General features: G+C 37.5%; 1 pseudogene; it reads right to left on the bottom strand.

The window, feature by feature from the left end:
• Positions 1-1,802: 1,802 nt before the first annotated feature.
• LOC123289172 (olfactory receptor-like protein OLF4) lies at positions 1,803-3,411 on the bottom strand (annotated as a pseudogene).
• Between the last annotated feature and the right edge of the window lie 5,412 nt (positions 3,412-8,823).

The following is an 8,823-nucleotide window of genomic DNA, read 5'->3' as shown; positions in this document are numbered from 1 at the left end:
AATTAAATTAATTAATTAATTAATTAATTATTTTTAAAGATTAGCCCAAAGCTAACATCTGTTGTCAATCTCCCTTCTTTTTCCTTCTCCTCAAAGCTCCCCAGCACATTGTTGCATATTCCAGATGTAGGTCATTCTGGCTCAGCTATGTGGAATGCCACCTCAGCATGGCTTGATGAGCAGTTGATGAGCAGTCCATGCCCAGGATCTGAAATGGTGAAACCCTGGGCCGCAGAAGGACAGCAAGAGAACTTAACTGCTCCCGCAAGCCCCGGGAAAAATTCTTTATTGTTAAAATTAGGATAACCCATTCTACTTTAAATCTTTGTGTTTAAATTTCTACATTCTTGGAATTTCATGTTGATTTAAATGTTCGTTCTTTTCATTTATTTACCCTCCAACTTACAGTAAAGGTTTCTTTCAACATTATAAATGATTCTGTGCTCATGTACATATATGTCTGTGTGTGTAATTGTTTGAAACAGAAATGTATATAAATACACACAGATATGCATTACTTCTTTTGCACAGTAATAAATGTATGACCACAGGCCAGGAACAGATTTTGCCACCACTAAATGTGCCTCTTTGGCGTTAGGATTATTTTGAGCTGATGATTATTAAGAAACAGCAGACATGGGGGAAGCTCTGAAAACCTAACTGAAGTTACCCTTTCATAGGGGAAATCTATACTTATAAGAAAATTTACATATATAACAACTTTATACTTGTTTGCTTTGCCTTTCCTGGTTGCCTCCCATAACTTATCCATCTTAACCACATAATACTAAAGCTGCTTTTCTTGAGCAGCGGGTCAGCCAGAAGCACATGCAGAAGAGAAAATTTTAAGCTGCCAATCAAAACTCATCCTGCCAGTGCTTCTGCATACCAGCCAGCCCCTCTAATCCCTTAAACTTTACCCCAAACTTTGGACAAGCAAGACATATTTGGGAGTCTTGCCTCCTGTATCCTTGCTGGTGCACCTTGCAATAAAGCTTTTTCTTCTCTGAAAAGCTGATGATGTGCTATATTGGCTTTTTATGTTCATCGGGCATTGTGCCCTCTTGCCTAGTAACAAATGTACGTTTTCATATTTTGCTTCATCATACCTAAGGTCAACTCTGACTCAAGGGAAATTTATTTATTCATATTTGTCTTTCCATGTAGCTCCCACTTGGAGACATTTTTAATCAATTTTCACCAGTGTCTATGGTAGGCATGGTGAACACTGAGCTGAGTAACAGAAGAGGATCCTAATGAGTAGGAGAAAAACACATGATCAGCTATAAAAACAGCATCTTAAAGTATGCTATCAGGAAGAACAATTAAGGTAGATATACAAAGGAATGATGTTCACAAGAGTGAAAAACAGTTATCTCAGATTTTCCTCTGCTATAAACTTATATAAATACCTGTGGTTGTAAAGAACAGTCTTTTTCCACAGGAGTAGTACAACTCATGACTGTTCTCTTAGTCAAACAAAAGAGGGAAAATCAGTATTATATATTTCAATTGAGAAGAAATTATTTTTAAGAGATCCATGTAGTCCCTCAGATAAGTGGGAATTTCCAAAAATTTCACATCAAAGGTTGGGAATAACGTTGGGAGAGCAGGAAAACAACAAAGGGAATAGCTCTTGAATATCAGAGAGGTCATAAGCTTAATAAGGTGAGTTACATAAATTGTACAGAGAAGTTGGAATCAAAGAAATGAAAATTCCAGGAAAAACTGGAGGAGGCATATTCTACTTCCACAATCTAATACGAATCACAATTTCTGGCTCTGAGCTTTGAGTTCTGAAATCAAGGGCACTCCTTAAACACTAGGACACTTGTTCCCTTTACAGCTGCCAACCCAAAGAATGATTTCAGAGCCCTCTTTATGTCTTTCTTCCTCAGACTGTAGCTGAAGGAGCTCAGCATCCGTGTGAGCACACTGTACATCACTGAGGCTGTGGCACTTGATTGTGAGCTGTGGATTGCAGCAGAGCTGAGGTACATACCTAGGTCCATACAATAAAATAAGGAGACAACTGTGAGGTGAGAAGCACAGGTGGAAAATGCTTTATACTTCCTTCAGCTGATGAAATTCCTCATATTGAAAAAAATATCTTAAAGCATGAGTAAAGGATCTCAAGAAAGGGACTACCACCCAACAGCACAGCTCCGAAACACACCACTGTGTTATTAAGAAAAGTGTCTGAACAGGCAAGTTCGACCACCTGATTGAGTTCACAAAAAGAGTGAGGAATTTCCACATCTGTACAGAAGGACAGCTGCAACACCGTTAATCTCTATAACAAGGAATACAGGACTCTTATGATCCAGGACACCAGAACCAGCAGTGCACAGAGATGGGGGTTCATGATGACCACGTAGTGCAGGGGGTGGCAGATGGCCACAAACCGGTCATAGGCCATCACAGTCAGGATAAAGATGTCCAATCCCACAAAGAGTATAAAAAAATACATCTGGATGATGCATCCTGCATAGGTGAGGCCTTTTCTCTGAGTCTGGATGTTCAGGAGCATCTTTGGGATGGTGGTGGAGGTGAAACAGATGTCCACAAAGGACAGGTTGGAGATGAAGATGTACATAGGTGTCTGGAGGTGGGCGTCTGAGTGATGGCCAGGATGATGAGCAGGTTTCCCAACACAGTGGTCACATGCAAGGAGAGGAAAAGCTCAAATATGAGTGGCTGCAGTTCTCGATTCTCTAACAATTCCAGAAGAAGAAATTCTGAAATTCCTGTATTGTTCCATGCTTCTATAGGTGCAGGTGACCAACAGGAAAGAAGAAAATAACATGGCTAATTTTTAACACACTGGCACTACTCACATAGTTAAATAATTCTATTGGCCTTTGGCAGTCAGGAAATTAACTTCAATGTTGTGTGTATGGATATGGTCCCCTTCAAGGAATCCCTTGTTTCATCTCTGATTAGGCATTTTGAGCAAAAATCAGCCTTTTCCCCAAGAAGTCAAGTATTCCATAGTTTTAATGACAAATTAGTTCCTGCATTTGAGGAATATCTCTTAGTGTCAACCATGTTCCAGGCCCTGTCCAGTCAATGAGCACAGAATGCCGAAAAAATTAGCTTCTACAGTCCAGTGATGGTGAGAGAATATCAGCAAATTAAAAAATATATAAAATATCAGATGGCGACACGTATGCTGATGAAAATAAAAGCAGAAATGAAGGTGAGAGTGGACACACACCCACCCACAGCACACTGTGTCCTGGGCTGTGTTACTTCCATGTCTTTCTCACCAGCAGTCACACTGATTAAGCTAAGAGAAGACATGACACAAATTATCTAGATAATATTAAGTTAACCCCTAAGGAGTATATAAATGTTACCCAGAAATTTCAGTTTGTGAGCCTCCCACGTAAGATAAACTTGGAACTCCATATTGGTATGGCCATTTTCTGCCCTGATGTAAAGAAAGTAAAATCCCTGTGTGTGTGTGTATTTGTCTGAGAGAGAGAGAGGGAAGAATTGAAATGGATGTGTAGGGTAAAAATGATCCGATAAGCCCAGGTGGTCCTGAGATACTGTGAGTGAGGAAAATCTTCCTTGGTTCTGGTGGCATCCCACCCAGTTGTATCTCTTGTTACCCAGCAAAAATGATAAAAGAGTAAAAGTAAATGGTCCAGAAAAACACCTTACAATTGAACAACCCAAGAGAAAAGTCAGCAAAGAGATGCAGTTGTATTAAGCAAAATTGAATGGAGTATCAAAACATAACTGAAACATGATATACAACAGCAGTAAATGACAAGCATGAACATGGATTGATAATTAAATTAGCAAAGACTTTGACGTAAGAGACTATAGCATGATATGTACCTAGAACTTTCCGGCACATAGCAGATATTCCGCTATTATTTTTTGAATGAATCAAGAATTAGGTCTCACTAGATACGGACATTTAGCATATGAGAAGGTTGTATTTCAATTTACTTGGGAAAGGCTGGATTATTCACTAAAAGTTGACATACATGGCTAAATGTCTGGAAGAAAATGAAGTGGTTCTTTATCTCACACATCTTTAGAAAATCAGAGAGATTAAAGTCCCCAGTGTAGACAGGACATTTTAGTTGAAGATATAAAAAACTACATATAAAATCTAAAGGGGGGCAAAGCTATCATAATTAAGGTGAGAAAATTAGAAGTAAGAAGAAAGACATATTTAACCATGTAAAATTTAAAACATTTTTGTGGTAAAAAATATCCAACAAAAAGTCAATTGAAAAACAATAGTTTGTAAAATACATTTGAAGTACAGCTAACTGTAGAAAAACAGGCATACAATATATGGACATATAGTAATAATAGACAAATGATATCATGATCAAATATACGGATCTTTGTTCACATGGAGTAACAGTTTAAGCAAACAAGAAATCTCTTTCATACCATCAGCCTGGGAAAACATTTAAAGATCTCTCACTTTGATTGGGGTTGGAACTTTTAAATAGGTAGCAAAAATGCAATGGAGGGAACCTTATAAGACTGACTGATAGATTTGAGCACACAAAAATTATAAACTGTCGTACATTCCTCACAAATACATCCGTGCATACATAAAAGAACTAAATGTGTAAAGAAAGTCCAACTCTTTAAAAGAATTCAATCAAGAAAAAGGAATAAAAACATTCTGACACCACTATCCAAAAGCACAGGACTCACTGAGACAATTTGTAAAGGGGAAACTAAATGGCTAACAAACTCACAAATATATTGAGCCTCACGCTGATGAAATAGTTGCAAAGTAAACCGCATTCATATACACTATTTCACCTATTAAATGCATCATTTTTTCATGTGAATACCCAGAGTAAGAGAAGATACCCTGATCTATGTGTCTCATCCACCATTGTTGCAAGGATGTACTTACAAATATTCCTTGGTTGGATCTTTTTCATCAATATGGAAACAGTCTAACATGCTCCATTTTAAAATGAAAAGAAATACTCTCACTTCACTGTATGTCCCTCCACAGCTAATACTCTATTTGTCTACTCCTGCTAATTAATAAGATCCTTGGACTTAGGTTCTACTTTTGCAGGAAACATCTATGCCTCCCAAAGCCTACTTTCATTGGACATCCATCAATACCATTTAATTGTCAACATTGACACTTGCATTTCTGAGTACAATGTTCTTTTTTCTTTTCAGCATCATAAATATATATATCAATTTATTAATACAGCCAGCAAACAACCACAGAGATCTGGGCTATCTGTCACAGGCAGGGCTTGTTCTCAGGTGACCTCTGCTACAAGTTCTTGGCTTCCATTTCACCTGATCCTGTCCTGAAGTGTCTATTGGGCATTTGGACTCACCAGCATGGGGATTCTGAGAGGAAGGTCTCCCTGCCAAAGTCAAAATTTCTTCTAGATTGTTGACAATGGAGATCGAAGCTCTGTTCCCAGACAAAACAACAGGAAGGAGTCAAGCATTGGTCTCCCAGCCAGATTTAGGATTCCAAAAGGAACAACCGTGTTCTGTCCAACCAAAGGTTCATGTGCCGAGGGACTGCAGCAGAGGATGTTTTTGCAGCTCCCTATACCTGCTCGCTCATTAGGCATATTTTCTTCTTGTTATTCCAACCTCTAAGTAGATGATTTCCCTATGGGGCAATGGTCTGGGCAGAATGGAATTTTCTTCTCTGTTCCTAGCAGACTATGTAATAAGGCAGGTGAATTTAGTTTTTATTACTCATTCTCCATTAACTCTCTATTTCCAGAGCTTTAAAACCCCCCAAACCTCATCACAACCCTTAGTTAAAGTTTTCTCCGAAGTCTAACATTGAACATATGTCTTGACTAGGTCCCTGGGGTCTCAGAGCTTTGACTTGTGGTGGGGGCACAACCCTGATACCTCTAAAAATTACTACTCTCCTCTTCAGTAATGGAGGGCAGGTAACTTTACTCTTTTAACATGAAATCTTGGGGGTTATACTCTTTAGCTTCATGACAGTTTGCCAAGACAAGAGGAATTTTATATTAATATCACAAGTTAAGAGATGTGATTTAAGCCCTCATTATAAAGTGTTCATTAATTATGAGATACATTTAGATATTTTTATGCAATATAACCTGAGTTTAGTACCTTGTAGGTGTTGTCTGTTGGATTTAATTTTATGAAAGTCAACTCTGCGAGGTAGTACTAATATGAATTCCATTCTCCCTTGCAGAAGCCGACCTTGAAGAAGTTTAGTGACCTGCCCAAAGTTATAGTCCAGGAAATGAAAGGGGTTTGATTGTATTCTATCAGGATGGTGCCAGTTTTCAAATTCTGTGCCAGTAATCCCCATTAAAAGATGATTTTGCCCCTGAGGATATTTGGCAATATTTGAAGTGATGCTAAATATGATAATGCCCATGACAGCACCCAACAGATATAATTATCCTGCCACATATGTGAACATGAGAATGTGAGAAAACCATGTCTTGAACAGCACTTCTCTAACTCCAAAGTGCATATGAATCACCAAGGAGTCAAATTTAAATGCAAATTCTGATTTAGCAGATCATGATAGGTCCAGATATTCTGAAATTCTAACAAACCCTTGGGCGGTGTTGATGCTACAGGTTTTGGTATGGGGACCAGTCTTTGAGTAGCAAGGCTGTGGTCCCATATTAGAGTAAGGTGTAGGTAGTTTTGGGTCTTCTGAGCCAGAATTGTCTTTGCATGTAATATGAAAAGAATAGTGTATTCACTCATCCCATAGACTATATAAACTCTATGTTAAATTACTTTGTATACAGACTCCTTAATGACATCAAATGATATACTTCTAAAGAGGATTTTGTTTGATCTTTTTATATAAGGGCCCTTGAGTGACACCAAATAATATATTTCTGAAAAAGACTTTGTTGTAGGCCAAGTAAAAGTCTTCAAATGCTGTCTGCATCCTAATCCTCAGAACCCTTAAATATATTATATTTTTATGGTAAGGATGGATGAAGGTGGCGGATGGAATAAGGCTGATAATCAGCTGATCTTAAGATAAGAATTCTGGCCAAGCACATGCATCTGGGACTAATGTAACAGCCATGGTCCTCTGAATGTGGAAGATAAAGACAGGGGAGTTGGAATCTGAGAGAGATTTGAAGATGCTACACTGCTGATTTTGAAGACGGGGCAAGAGCAGTTAACCAAGAAATGCATGAGGCTATTAGAATTGGGAATAGGAAACTTAGCAGATTCTCTCTTGAAGCCTCCAGAAGGAATCTGGCCCTGCAGACTCTTGATTTCAGCCCATTGAGACTCATTTCAGACTTCTGACCTCTTGAATGATAGGAACATAAAGTCATTTTATTTAAACCCCTAATGTGGTAATTGTTAAAACAGCAATGGGAATGTAATACAGACAGTATTTTTTTTTTTTAGAAAACCAAATACAAGCCTCTCAATTCATTTATTTAGCTTCCCTAGGATAAGGGCATTTTGTGTTGAAATCCCACCTTATGTAGAAGAAAAACTTTAAAGTCAGTTTGGAGATTATGCCCAGTTAGCTGGTAGAAAGAATTCCACATTGCATAAATGTAAAAGTGGACCTGACTTGAGTTCAGGCGTCACTATCACAAGTAATTCATTATTAAAATGAAGCTCACCAGCAAATCAATCAATATGATACAGTACATTAACAACATGAAAGATAAAAATCAGTGATCATCTCAATAGATGCAGAACAAGCATTTGACAAATTCAACATCCATTTATGAAAAAACTCTCAACAAAGTGGGCATAGAGAAAATGTGCTTCAACATGGTAAAGACCATATACGACAAGCCCATGGCTAACATCATATTCAATAGTGAAAACCAGAAAATTATTGCTCTGAGATCAGGAACAAGACAAGGATGCCCACTCTCACTACTTTTATTCAACATACTACTGGAAGTATTAGTCGTAACTTTTAGGTAATACAAAGAGACAAAAGACACTCAAATCAGAAAGGAAGAAGTAAAACTGTCTCTATTTTCAGATGGCATAATATTATACATAGAAAACCCTAAAGGCTTCACCCAAAACTGTTAAAAAAAATGAACAAATTCAGCAAAGTTGTAGGATTCACAATTAATATACAGAAATCTGTTGCATTTCTACACATTAACAATGAACTATAAGAAAGAGAAATTAAGAAAATAATCCCATTTACAATTGCATCAAAAATAAAACACCTAGGAATAAATTTAACCAAGGAGGTGAAAGACCTGTGCCCTGAAAGCTATAAGACATTGATGAAAGAAATTGAAGACACAAATAAATGGAAAGACATCCTGTGCTCACAAATGACAGAATTCATATCATTAACATGTCCATACAACTCAAAGCACTTTAAAAGCAATCTTTCTAAAAAGTCCAAGGGCATTTGTTGCATAAATAGAGCAAACAATTCTAAAATTGTATGGAACCACAAAAGACTCCAAATGGTCAAAGCAATTTCCAGAAACAAGAATAAAGCTGGAGGCATCACACTCCCTGATTTCAAGCTATGTTACAAAGCTATAGTAATCAAAACAGTATAGAATCAGCATAAAAACATGCACATAGATCAATGAAACCGAATAGAAAGACCAGAAATAAACCCATGCATAAGAGGTCAATTAATTGATGACAAAGGAGCCAAGAATATGTAATGCAGAAAGGACAGTCTCTTCAATAAATAGTGTTGGAAAAACCAGACAGTTACATGGAAAAGAATGAAACTAGACCACTGTCTTACACTATACATAAAATGAACTCAAAATGGCTTAAAGACTGGAAAGTAAAACCTGAATACATATCACTCCTAGAAGAAAACATAGA

This window comes from Equus asinus, chromosome 10 (assembly GCF_041296235.1).
Source record: "Equus asinus isolate D_3611 breed Donkey chromosome 10, EquAss-T2T_v2, whole genome shotgun sequence".
NCBI lineage: Eukaryota > Metazoa > Chordata > Mammalia > Perissodactyla > Equidae > Equus > Equus asinus.
This window is presented reverse-complemented; position numbering and strand designations above follow the sequence as displayed.